This window comes from Tenrec ecaudatus, chromosome 15, assembly GCF_050624435.1.
Source record: "Tenrec ecaudatus isolate mTenEca1 chromosome 15, mTenEca1.hap1, whole genome shotgun sequence".
Classification (NCBI taxonomy): Eukaryota; Metazoa; Chordata; class Mammalia; order Afrosoricida; family Tenrecidae; genus Tenrec; species Tenrec ecaudatus.
The window spans coordinates 101681942-101696309 of record NC_134544.1 but is presented as its reverse complement, the minus strand read 5'-3'; the positions used below and the strand labels follow the sequence as shown (position 1 = coordinate 101696309).

The 14368-nt window shown below is 39.4% G+C and overlaps 1 non-coding gene across 1 annotated transcript; it reads right to left on the bottom strand.

The window, feature by feature from the left end:
- Positions 1–11563: 11563 nt before the first annotated feature.
- LOC142428197 (U1 spliceosomal RNA) lies at positions 11564–11726 on the bottom strand. The gene has a single exon (XR_012780168.1). It is a non-coding gene; the product is annotated as a U1 spliceosomal RNA (small nuclear RNA).
- Positions 11727–14368: the final 2642 nt, after the last annotated feature.

Sequence of the window (14368 nt, the reverse complement as noted above, 5' to 3'; positions counted from 1 at the left end):
TGGCTGTGCACTCTCATTTCTAGAGTTTAAGGGTTAGGCTAGGCTGCTTTTCATCAGCAGACGAGCATGCTCTTTGGGAGATGCTTTCATTAGAAAGATATCTGAGGGGAAGATATGAGTGTCCTGGGGCAAATAGCTGGTAATTATAGTGTTTGGAAAAATATGATATCTGATTATACGAGTTTACTGCACTGATTAATCCACATAGACACCAAGAGGAACAGAGGGAACAATATTTTCCCCCGTAATACAGCTCCTGTCATCCGTAAGATATAATTGCCTAAGTGTAAAAGTGAATGACACCAAAACAGGATGTTATGGTCACAGGTGGTAAACTACTGTAGCTTGGGGAAAAGATGTGTGTGGGGGGGAGGGGGGGGAAAGAGAAAAAGAAGTTCTATCCTGGACAGGGTCAGAAATTTCTCTCCTGGGCCCATAATTCCCCCGAGGGAGAGACATGGATACTTTTAAGGTCCCAAGCCAGTCTTTGGTTCAGAGTGCTCCCTTAAAAATGATGTAAAGTCAGAAGATTAGATTAATCACCACTCCCTTTAAGAAAGCCACATCACAGAACTAACAGTCATCAAATATAATAACCCTGAATGCACCTGAGAGTGCTGGAAAGGCAAGTGGGGTTGGGGGGATTTTTTATATTTGTTTCTGGAGAGTGCAAAGCCAAGCAAAAGAAGCAAAGAAAAAACTTCAACTCTGATACCCACGGATTGAACCTCTAATAACATTCCCTCCTCTGAATTTGGCTTTACCATTTGAAATCCTTGCATCATACTCTGAAGTTCATGACTCTGGGTTAGCAGTCATCTGCGCCTCCATTCCAGGATATTCCAGCTTTAAGTCCAATGGAATATTTCCGTTCCTTTAATAACAGCAAAGTAAGTGATACTATTAAATCGAGCTGAGCTACAGTCATGTAACATTGCCTGGGGCATCATATGAAATGATTACCTAATCTGAGAATAGGTCTCAGACTCTGTGTTGGTGTTTATGCTGATATTGGCTTATGCATTTTTTGCCCTTTTGAGATGGACTGCTTTGACTCAGCATAATGTTCTTTACGTCTACCTGTGTAGTGATGAGCTTTGTTGGTGTTACACTATTTCCTACACATATATAGTATCCGATTGTGTGTATGTACCAAAGTTGCTTTATCCAATCTTCTATTCGTTGGTTTTTGGTTATGGCCAATTTCTTGATATTTTGAAGAGTACTTTGATGAACATGGGCATTCATATGTCTATCTTTAATTTGTGATCTTAATATACCCACTGAAAGCTTTGCTGGAATACATGCAGTTTATTATCCCATTTGTTTGTGGTATCACCATATCACTTTACAGAGTAGTTGGACAGAACTACCAGCAGCAGTGTCTGGGAATTCCAATCTCTCTGCTTCTTCTCTGGTACATTTATTTCTGTTTTTCTTTCCTTCTTTTCATGGGCTACCATTTTCAGTGTAAAATTATATATCTACAATTTTTTTATATCTGCATCTTCTGTATGGCTCATGATCAGGAACATTTTCTATGGTTGCTGCAAGCCAAGTGCTCACTCGATCAGGAACATTTTTAATGTACCTATTTCACATTTAGATGCCTATTTTGATTAACAGTCTAGGTATAATTTTTACTGCTTTTATTGTTGAGTTATTTGGATTTTTTTCTTATTAAAGTCTTGCATCATTCTATATATTTTAGAGGTATATAATTGCCCCTGTGTCATTGGTCATGATTGTTTTCCAGTCCAGGAAATAATTGTTAATTCTCTTATTGAATTATTTTGATGTACATATGGGTTTTATTATACAAAGAATTAGTCAGTTATTTTGCTTCTCTTGTGTGGACTTCCCCTGCTGTGTTTGAAACGTGTATGCCCTGTATTTGGGCCCTTAAGTATGTAACTATTTTCCCATTGGTGATCTTTATGGGTCTGTACATGGAGGTAGGTCTTTGATCTATCTTGAATTCAGTTTTGTATATGAGAAGTCAAATGGGTCCTGTGTAATTCTTCTGTAGATTTAGATCCAATTTTGCCATCACCATTTGTTGTAGAGAATGGTTTCTTCCCATTTAATTTTTGGCACTTTCTTGAATATCAGTTGCCTACAGGTGGTTGACTTTATTTGTGAGTTGTCTCTGCCCCCCGCCCCAGCCACCACCACACACACACTGGTCAGTGTACCTATGATTTGACCAGTCTTATGCTGTTTTGCCTAATGTGGCTGTATAATAGGTTTTGAGATTGGGTAGTGTGAGTTCTCCTACTTTGTTGCTCTTTTGATCTTTCTTGCTTATCCTGGGTCTCTTCTCCCTTCATATGAAGTTAGTAATTAGTGTTAACATTTGATTATGGGATGAAGTTATTATTTGGATCAGTATTGAATGGTATTTAAAATTTGTGTTGGGTAATATTGATATTTACATAACGAGCCTTCCTATCATGAGCGAGGGACAGTCTTCCATTTGTTTAGATCTCCTTTGGTTTCTTGTTGTTAGGTGCCATTGAGTTGAGTTCTGTCTTAACGTGACCCTCTGTACAACAGTGTGTAGTGCTGCTCAGTCTTGTCCCCACCCCTGTCCTTGATAAACGATTTAATCAATTATTGTCTCTGTGTGCCCAGCACTTCTAGACAATAATAATTATATAAAGATAAAAATAAAATGTAAGAAATAAAAGTCTACTCATAATATGTTTAAAACAGAAAAGGAATTACTCTCATAGAAAAATAAAAAGATATTTAACCCTAGAGAAAATTCAGGTTGAGTCAAGAGGGAAATCAAGTGACCTTGTACCATATTTTTCCATGATTAAATCCACTATAATCAAGTTTACAATAGTATATGTCTGATACTAACACTGAAAGAATTTCTTCAGGGATAATAAATTAAATTAAGGAAAATTTAACATTGTTTATTATTTTAATTGTCTTTAAAGATAACTAATATTTAAAACAATAACAAATTTGTATACTTATCTATTATATTCAAGTGATTTTGTTTAAAAAGGGACAGAAGATAGGGAAGGAAGAATTGGAAATATGTTATTAAATTATCCTTATGCTCAATGGAAGGAATGTATTATTGTCTAAACATAAAATAAGATTATTAAAAATTCATGTTATAAAACAGGATAGATTTGTAAAAGTTCGTGCAAGAATAATTTACTAATTCAATTAATGTAAATAATATTTATAAAATACTAATTCAAAACAAGAAGTAGAGCATAAACAATCCAATAAATAGAAAACTACTAGTTAAAATGTACCTACTAGTAATGTGTTCAGTTTTAATACAAAATGTTCAATGTGGTATAAGTTTAAGTCTGAGTACTGATTTGAGTTGGAGACATTTCCTTTGAGGCAAATACCTATCATTCCCACGTGAGAACAATATATGGCTGTTGTAGGATAGGGGCCCACCTGGGTAAAGTTCAATCTGGTATGAGGGGAGAGAGTAAATTTGGCACACAGTATAAGATTTTTTTTTTCCTCTTAAGAAATTCTCTTTAGGGAGTCGGGAGTTGGAAGGGAGGGGAAAAAAGAGGACTTGATGCAAAGGGCATAAGTGGAGAGCAAATGCTTTGAAAATGATTAGGGCAAAGAATGTACAGATGTGCTTTACACAATTGATGTATGTATGGATTGTGATAAGAGTTGTATGAATCCCTAATAAAATGTCAAAGAAAAAAAAAGAAAGAAATTCTCTCAACCACAGAGCTGATGAGAATCTTCGTTTAATGAGAGGAAAGGGCCACATGTCATGTAGGTAAAAGGTATTAGAACAGTCACCCTGAAACACGCTGATGCCACCAAGTCAATTCCAACTCATAGTGACCCAATAAAATGGAGTAGAACTACTCCACAGTGCTTTAGAGACTTCAGATATTTATGGAAGCAGACAGCCTAATCGCTTTCCTGCAAAGTGGCTGGGGGGTTTAAACTAACAACCTTGCCATTAGCGGCTGAACACTTAAGCCATTGCATCACCATGGATACTAAGAATTTTTTAGTCACTGGAAAATTCTCATCTGTATAGAGAAAATATCACTTCCTCCTTATAGGACTGCAATAGTGATCAATGAAAGCCACAAAGAAAACACAAACAAAAAAGTGCCCTTGGGGACAAATGACAACAAGGGGAACAGAAGAACAACCAGAAGATAATATTGCTGCACATATATCTGAAAGTATAAATTAAATAAGAAAAAATAAAAAGTAAAACAACCTATCACTTCCTCACACACAAGCCTCAGAAAACCAAAAACTCAAACCAGACACCAATGATTAAGGTATGTTGGTGAGGATATGATAACATGTTAAATGTCTTTGTCATCAGGGAATTGTAAAGTTTAACAGTGAGATACCATATTTTTGAAATGAATGAATCAAGCAACATTAAAGGGCAACCTAATAATGCCTTATGTTGTTAAGTGTTTTAATAGTTGTTTAAAGGACATAAACACAGAGAGTTGTTCTCTAAAATCTGGTCAGGAATATGCACCACTTGTTTTAGTTTTGGTTTTGTGTTTTAATGCACTATGGTCTTAAATAAATGCTTATATCAGTTTGATGATTTCCAAAGTATCTGATAAGGAGGGACACTATAAAATGCTCAAGAGAATGGTAGACAAAGAACGACTAACCATTGTGAACATATATTCCCTGAATGAGAGACCTGCTGAATATGTCAACCAAACACGGTTAAAGATGAAAAAAGAAATCACAGCCTCAAAAATTATATTCAACACACCACTCACTGAGAAAAATCATAGGGAAAGAAACTCAACAATGAGGCTAGAGATCTAAACACTACAATTAGACAATTTGACCCGATAGATATTTACAGAGCTATTAATCCAAATTCACATTCTTCTCAAGCTCACATTAGCACATATTCAAAGACAGACCATATGTTGGGGTATAAGGTGAATCTACATTAATTTAAGCACATTGATATACAGATATCTCTCTGGCCACTGTGCCATAAGGCTAGAAATCGACAAAACGAAGACAAAGAAAACAAGAGCAAACAATTGGAGTATGAATAACTCTACTGCAAAAGGAATGTGTAATGGCACGGGTCAGAGATGAAATTAGGAAATTTCTAAAAACCAACGAGAATGAGCACATGATGTACCAAAACTTATGGGCCACAAGGAAGGCACTTATCAGAGGAAGTTTCATAGTGATACATGCACACATGAGAAAGGAGTAGAGACTCATGATTGATAAGCTTGCACAACATTTACAACAACTAGAGCAGAGTCAGCAGGACAATCCTACTAATAGAAAAAGAAAGGAAATTATAAAAATCAGGGCTGAGATTCAGGAGAGGGAAAATAAGAAAACTATGGGGAAAATATTGCTGCTAAAAGTTGGTTCTTTGAAAGGATAAACAGAATTGACAGTCCACTGGCAAACCTAACCAAAGAAAGGAGGGAACAAATTTAATAGCAAGAATAAGAGATCACAGAGGGGACAATACAACAGACCCTAATGAAACAAAAAAGGATAACTACACAGTACTATGAAGGATTGTACTGCAATGAATTGAACAATTTGGAAGACATGGACAAATTCTTGGAAAATCAATCATTCCCTAAACTATCCTCAATGGACATAAAAAGTCTCAACAGACCCATAGCAATAGAAGAAATAAACAAGGTTATCAAGGGATTACCAACAAAAAAATCTCCTGGACCAGATGACTTCACTGGAGAATTCTACAAAGCATTTGGGGAAGAACTAACACCAATACTACACAAACTCTTCCAGATTATAGAAAAAGACAGCAAAGTACCGAACTCCCTCTATGAAGCTAGTATACCAAAACCAGGCAAGGATCCCACAAGAATTGAGAACTACAGACTGGTATCCCTAATGAGCATCGATGCAAACATCCTTAACAAAGTACTAGCCAACAGAATACAAAAGTATATAAAACAAATAATTCACTATGACCAAGTGGGATTCATACCAGGGATGCAGGGATGGTTCAACATTTGAAAGACCACTATTATTATTCATCACACTGACATGAAAAAGTATAAGAACCTCATGATAATATCGATAGATGCAGAAAAAAACATTCGACAACATCTAACACCAATTCCTGTTTGTGACACTTGAGAAGATAGGAATGGAAGATAGGAATTCCTCAAGACAATACAAGCTTTATATGAAAAACCAACACTCAACGTGGTAGTCAATTGAGAAAAGACTAACACAATCCCACTGAAAAAGGGGACCAGACAAGGATGCCCCTTGTCCCCATTCTTATTTAATATCGTTCTGCAGGTTTTAGTTAATAGCATAAGGCAAAGAAGAGACATCAAAGGTATTCTTCTGGGGAAGGAAGAGGTGAAACTCATTATTTTCAAATGATATGATTTTATATGCAGAAATTCCCAAGAGGTCCACAAGGGGAGTACTGGAAGCAATAGAGGAGTTTGGCAGAGTGACAGGATACAAGATCAACAAACACAAGTTCACCGGATTGTTATACACATTGGATAAGGCCACAGAAGAAGAGATCCAAAAGGTGGTACCCTTCACAATAGCCAGATACAAATGGAAATATCTAGTGATATACCTGACTAAAAGAACAAAAGATCTATATGGGGAAAACTACAGAACACTATTACAAGAAACCAAGAGTGACCTCAACAAATGGAAGAATATCCCTTGTTTGTGGATTGGAAGACTCAATATAGTCAAAAATGTCAGTTCTGCCAAAGGCACTATATAAGTTTAATGCCATCCCGATACAATTACCCTCATCTTTCTTCAAAGAAATGGAAAAACTGATTACTAACTTCATATGAAGAGGGAAGAAGCCGAGAATTAGCAGAAAACTCATCAAGAAGAAGGACACAGTGGGAGGGCTTGCTTTACCTGACTTTAGCACATTCTATACAGCCACAGTTGTCAAAACCACATGGTATTGGTACAATGACACATACTCAGATCAATGGAAAAGAACTGAAAACCCAGAAATAAAATCAACAGCATACAGACAACTTATCTTGGATAAGGGCCCCCAAAATATCAAATCGGAAGCAGATGTGCTCTTTAACAAGTGGTGCCAGAAAAAATGGATATTTACTTGCAGAAAGATGAAGCAAGACCCTTATCTCACTCCATGCACAAGAATAAGCTCAAGGTGGATTTCAGACCTTGATGTTAAACCCCAAACTATTAGGGCCATCAATGAGGGATTTGGGACGAACTTGAGAATTTGGCACAGGGAATACATAGGCTATTAGAAATGGGGAAGGACACAAACACAGAGGATGCACAAATTGACAAATGGGATATACTGAAGATAAAACACCTATGTACATCGAAAGAATTCACCAAGAGCGTAATAAGAGAGTCCACGGACTGGGAAAACATCTTAAACAATGACACATCAGACAAAGGCCTTATTACTAAAATCTATAATACTCTGCTAGCTTCCCCCCCCCCCCCAAAAAAAAACCCCAAACACTAATTACCCACTTCAGAGGTGGGCAAAGGACTTGAACAGAATTTTCACAGGGACAGAAATCTGAATGGCCAACAAACATGTGAGAAAATGTTCCCGATCTTTAGCCATAAGGGAAATGCAAATTAAAACAACAATGAAGTACCATCTAACACCCTCAAAGGTAGCCCAATTAAAAAAAATCAGAAAGCAACAAGTGTTGGAGGGACTGTGGGGCGACAGAAACTCTCATCCACTGCTGGTGGACCTGTAAGGATGTACAGCCCCTATGGAAATCGATTTGGCCATATCTAAATAGATGGAAATCAAGCTACCATATGACCCAGCAATCCCCCTACTGGGCATATACCCAGAAGAGGCAAGAAACAAACCAAGGCCAGACACAATGTTCATTGTGGCACCGTTCACAATTGCAAAGAGTTGGAAACAACCCAAATTTCCATCAACTGATGACTGGATTAAAAAACTGTGAATACAAAGGAATACTATGCATTGCTAAAAAGCAGTGATGGGCGTATGAAGCACAACGCTGCATGGGAAGTACTGGAGGAAATAATGCTAAGCCAACTAAGTCAAGCACAAAAGGACAAGTACCACATGAGTCCGCTGAGGTAAGCTTTAAAAAAAAATTTTTTTAAGGGACATAGGGAAAAAGCTACTGTATACAAACATTCCTGGGGTGAGGACCAGGTAATATGGCAGAGACCAGACCAAATACAGGGATACAAATGACAGACACCTAAAAAATAACTGGGCAAAAGGAAAAAAGAGTAATAAAAAGAAATGGGTAGCGGGGGCACAGGGCACTAACCCACCCAATGGGAGGGTATTGTTTAAATCTCCACAGGGAAAGAGGAACCACACTTCAACCCAGTGCTCCAAGATTTGAATGCCACATGTCGGCGTTGGAGTAGGGAACCAGTGGAGAAGTCTGGGGATCCAGCCCCAATCTCAACTACTAAGTGAACACCTAACCCTCTCACCAGAACAATTTATTTCAAAGGTCGGCATTGAATCTGCAGCTTTCGGAGTCGGACATATTTAATCAGAGCACAGGGGAGCAGATGTAGTGGGAGGAGGAGAGAGTGGAGCACATCTGGCCTCACATCTGGCGTGAAGATGATGTTCCCAATTAGAACAGCCAGTCCACAGAAAGGACCACATGGCCAGTCCCACTATGACACATGATGCCCCCTCAGTGACCCATAGCCCTACAGGGGACATCACCGGAGACACAGTGTGGGAATTGCACCTGACCTGATCCCACCACACCTAGGCAAAATACTAAGGTGGTGCAACAGAGCAGCAAGGGAATGGAACAATGAGGTCCCCAGGGAATGCTGAAGGTGGACTTTGGGGCCAGGACATGGTGTCCCAGCAGACTGGACTGGAAAACAGTCCTAAAGGCTAACAGACGATCCTTGGACTAACTACAAGCTTTTCTTTCTTATTATACTTTGTTGTTGTTTTTTGTCATTGTTTTGTTGTTATTTTGTTGTATATTGATGCTTGGTTTTGCTCTGTCTTGTTTTTGTGCATGTTATTATCTTCTCAGGTCTGTCTAAATAAGATAGGCTGGTCGAAAAATCTCGAGGAGAAAAAAATGGGACCGACAGTTCCGGGGGGACATGGGAGAGGGGAAGGTGGGGGGGAAGGTAGTAGTGTTAACAAAGCCAGGGACAAGGGAACAACAAGTGAGCCAAATCATTGTGTGGGAGGCCTGGTAGGGTATGATCAAGGGTAATGTAACCAAGAGGAATTGCTGAAGCCCTGATGGGGACTGAGCATGATGGTGGGACAGGAGGAAAATCAAAGGAAATAGAGGAATGAGCTGGGAGGCAAAGGGCATTTATAGAGGCCTAGATAAAAACATGTACATATGCATATATATTTATATATGAGGATGCAGAAATAGATCTATGTGCATATATTTATAGGTTTAGTATTAAGGTGGAGGAAGGACCTTGGGCCCCAACTCAAGTACTCCCTCAATGCAGGAATACTTTCTTCTATTACATTGGCATTCTATGATGCTCACCTTACCAACACAACCGCTGAAGAAAAAGCGGGTGAATAAGCAAATGTGGTGAAGAAAGCTAATGGTACCTGACTATCAAAAGATATAGCGTCTGGGGTCGTAAAGGCTTGAAGGTAAATAAGCAGCCATCTAGTGCAGAAGCAACAAAGTCCACATGGAAGAAGCACACCAGCCTGTGTGATCACAAGGTGCGAAGGGGTCAGTTATCAGGCATCAAAGAACAAAAAAATCATACCATTGTGTGCTCACCTCCATGATATGATCACTGAAAACAAGTAGGTGCATAAGCAAATGTGGCGAAGAAAGCTGATGGTGCCCGGCTATCAAAAGAAATAGCGTCTGGGTTCTTAAAGGCTTAAAGGTAAACAAGCGGCCTTCTAGCTCAGAATCAACAAAGCCCACATGGAAGAAGTACACCAGCGTGTTCGATCACGAGGTGTCGAAGGGATCAGGTATCAGGCATCATCAGAACAAAAAATCTTACCATAGTGACTAAGGGCGGGGGGGGGGAGTGTGGAGTGGAGGCCCAAAGCCCATTTGTAGGCTACTGGAGATCCCCTTACAGAAGGGTTTCGGGGAGGAGGCTCAGGGTGTGATGTAGCAATGATGAAAAATACAACTTTCCTCTAGTTCCTAAATGCTTCCTCCTCACCCCACTATCATGATCCCAATTCTACCTTGCAAGTCTGGCTAGACCAGAGGATGTACTGTGGTACAGATAGGAACCAAAAACACAGGGGATCCAGGGTGGATGATCCATTCAGGACCAGTGGTGTGAGTGGTGATACTGGGAGTGTAGAGGGAGAGAGTGGGTTGGAAAGTTGGAACTGATTACAAGGATCTACATGTGACCTTCTCCCTGGGTGACGGGCAACAGAAAAGTGGTGAAAGGAGACATCGGATAGGGAAATACATGACAAAATAATAATTTATAAATTATCAAGGGTTCATGAGCAAGTGTGGAGGGAGGAGAAAGAATGAGGACCTGATGCCAGGGCCTTAAGTGGAGAGCAAATGTTATGAGAATGATGAGGATAATAAATTTACATATGTGCTTTACACAATTGATGTGTGTATTGATTGTGATAAGAGTTGTATGAGTACCTAATAAGACGATTTGAAAAAAAAGAATGTGTCAACTTGTTTTTAAGGGCCTGTGGCATTTTGTGGGCTTGAGGCATTTTGTGACCCCATGAGTAATATTTCAATGTGCATTCTGAAGGAAGAGCAGAGACTCCTTTCAGGAGGAACACTAAATACGTTTTTGGTAAGTGATAGTGAGACAGAGCATTTGGTAGCTGATAACTGCACAAGGAACCGCATACATATTGAGGTGATGAAATTATTTCTAGAAATCTTAACTAGAACTATGATCAATGTATTGTGACTCATCAATGGCACCATTGGCAGCCTGGTCTGAAACAAGGACACATAAAGTTTTCCATGTAAAGGATATGGCTATGACTCCTTGAAACCACAATTCCTGAGGACAGTTGTATCTGATCCAGTGGGTCTCATAGTACTTAGGCCTGTAGCTCTCAGTTTCCTAATATGTTTGAAGTAGCTTTACTCTCTAGGCACCAGGGAAAGTCTATGTGGCCTTGTCCAATTGGCACTTATCAATAGTGGATAATTAGGGTCAAACTTTTCAGATACAACAGTGCGTACTCAGAAGTCTTGACCTTAAAACCCTGGTTTTATTTTGTTGGGTCTCAACTTGGCCCAAAATTGTTATCCACTTATCTCTTGAATCTGTGCCTTAGCTCTGTAAATGAGAAGTGTGACATTTCATCTACTGGAATCTCCCCATATTAAACCTGTGAAATATTTTAGTCCTTTCTCCTGAAGAACAAATCACCTATCCTCTCCCCACCCCCGCAAACCTTCCCTCTATTTTATTCAATAAAACATACTATTGACGGCATTCACTGCGTCAATCCATCTTTTCCAGGGTCTTTGTTTATGGCCCTCTCCTTAACCAAGCGTAAGATCCCTCTCCAAGGACAGGTCTGCTCTGAAGCATGACCAAAGGAAGAGCGTGACCGCAGTCCCCCACTACCACAAATTATGCAGTCGCGTTTCCCACATTTGGGAAATCGCAGGGGTCAGCACATCCGGAGTGCAATGGATAAGCCTCGCCCTGGGAAAATCACCTTCGTGATCATGATCTCTCCCCTGCCAGCCAAGACCCATCTGAGATCTGCAATGGTGTCCCTTGCTCCACAACCTCTTCTAAATCCAGCCTGAATCTCTGAGAGTTTCCTGTTAATGTATTTGCATATGATGTCAGTGATTTTTAAAATAATTTTCACCTTCTGTTGGATAACCTTTCTTTGGAATGAGTGCAAACATGACTCTTTTCCAGTCAGTTGGATGAGTCACTGTCTTCCAAACTTCTTGGCATAGATGCGTGCTTCAGCAGCTTGTGGAAACACTCCACATGATATTGCACTGATGTACTGCTGCGACACTCACTGGGGCACCACTTTCCTGTCGGTTTGTCATCCTGTGGCGCCTTGTGTGTTGTTGTGATGCTGGAAGCTATGCCACTGGTATTTCAAGTACCAGCAAAGTAACCAAGGGAACAGGTTTCAACAGAGCTTCCAGACTGCAAACAAGGAGTAAGTTTTCCCTTTCATATAAATTAGCCAAGGGAAACATATGGATAGCTATGAAACCGTGTGCGATACTGAAATCTGCATGCATAGAACAAGAGCATTGTCAAAGATAGTGCCGAGAGATGAGCCCCTCAGGCTGGAAGACACTCAAAACACGACTGAGGAAGAAGTGCCTTCTCAAAGCACTGTGGACCATAATGCTGTCGATCGATAAAGCCTGAGGGAGGAAAGCCTTCAGAATCCTCATTTGCTGATGGGGCAGGATTCAAAATGAGAAGAAACCACTGAAAATATCATTTAGTCATTGAAACTTGGAGTGTACAGAGTATCGACCTAAGACAATTAGAAGTCATCAAAAACGAAATGGTGTACATAAAGGCAGATACCTAGGCATTAATGAACTACAATAGTCTGTATTGGTCATTTTGAATCAGAAAATCATACAGTTTAATTGTGCCAGGAATTACAAAGTCAAGAGGAATGGCATTGCATTAATTATTAAAAATGGTATTTCAAATTTTATCTTGAAGAACAATGCTGTCTGTGATAGGATAATGTCTATCCAGATATAAGAAACTCCAATCAATACAACTTCCATTAAAATTTATGCATCAATTACTAAATTTACTGATGCAGAAATTGAAGAATTCTGCCAATGTGTGCAGTCTGAAATCACACATGCAATCAAGATACTTTGATAATTGTTGACAATTGGAAAGAAAAAGGAAGGAAGAGTAATTGGAAAATATGATCTTGGTGATAGAAATGTAGCTGGAAATCACACGACAGAACTTTGCAAGATCAACAACTTCTTCATTGCAAATACCTTTTGCCAACAACACAAAAGGCGACTATAACATGACCTTCTCCAGATGGAATGCACAGACTGACTCCATCTGTGAGAAGAGACAATGGACATGCTCACTATCAGCAGCTAAAACCAGGCCCATGTTGACTGTGGGACAGGCCTTATAAGTAAATTCAGGTTGAAATGGAATCAAATGAAAACAAGTCCAGGAGAGCCAAAGTACAACCTTTGAGTCTATCCCACTTGAACCTCAAAAACATCTGAAGACCAGACTTGATGCATTGAACACTAATTACAGGAAATCTGATGACTGGGATAATATCTAGAATATCATGTATTGAGAGGCAAGCAATACAGTAAGGGGTTATTATAAAAGACAATAAAGAAAAAGAAAAAACATACTATTGACATATTATGTTCTAGCCTCCTAACTACAGTACATGATCATCTGTGGATTTATTTTTATGGTTTTATTCATTCGAAACAATTTAATAGTGTTATAGGCATGTAATCCACACATCACACAGTTCAGTAGTTCAATCATAATAAGAGTTGTACACTCATTGCCCAATCAAATTATTTTTGAACGTTCACTCCTGCCTCCATGGTTAAAGCACTTTTAAAATGAGTTGTGTAATCATCATCAGTTCTAAAGAGTGCTCCCTCCCCATCCCACATGCATCATTTGCTCCCTCAAACCTACTCTCCCTAACTCCCGCCCTAACCTCTCCATCCCCTATAAACCCTTGCAGTAGTTCTTATGTTTGTGCTCCTATTCCTTCTGTGCTTAGCAACCTGGAAAACAAACAGAAGCAGTATAAAGAGAAAAAGTTCAATTGCAAGGATAATATAATATTACAGAGATAAAAATACAAATAGTTGGAAAGAAAGAAAAGACCGGCATGAATTGGTATGATTTCTGTAAGAGCTCCAATAAAATGCTTTCAGGGGGAAATTGTCACGCATCTGAGTGTGAGTTTGAGCCCCTGTCCCAACAACCAATTTTTCAAAAAGACATAAGAAAGTGTCCATTTGGGATGGTATCTGTATTTGAAATGAATTCACTTCTTTGTGATGTTTGGCTTAGGATCTGTAAGTAATAGTGACTTTATTAGATAGAAACCAGGCTACTGCCAACAACATGTTGGGTCAAATTGGGGCCAACCTGTTGCTCAAAGTTTACATTTGGAAATCCACAAGGGTTGCAGCGACCAGGAGCACAGGAAGGAGGATGGTGGGGGATGGAAGAAAGACAGGAGACCTAATACAAGAAGCTGAGGCAGGTGGAGCCTTTTCCCTGATGAGGAAGGAGGCTTCCCAGCAACTGCAGCGCATTAATTTATACGGGCAAGGCATAAGGAATTTCATGGCTAGTCGAGGGGAGTCGGAAGCTGGGAAGAAGGAGC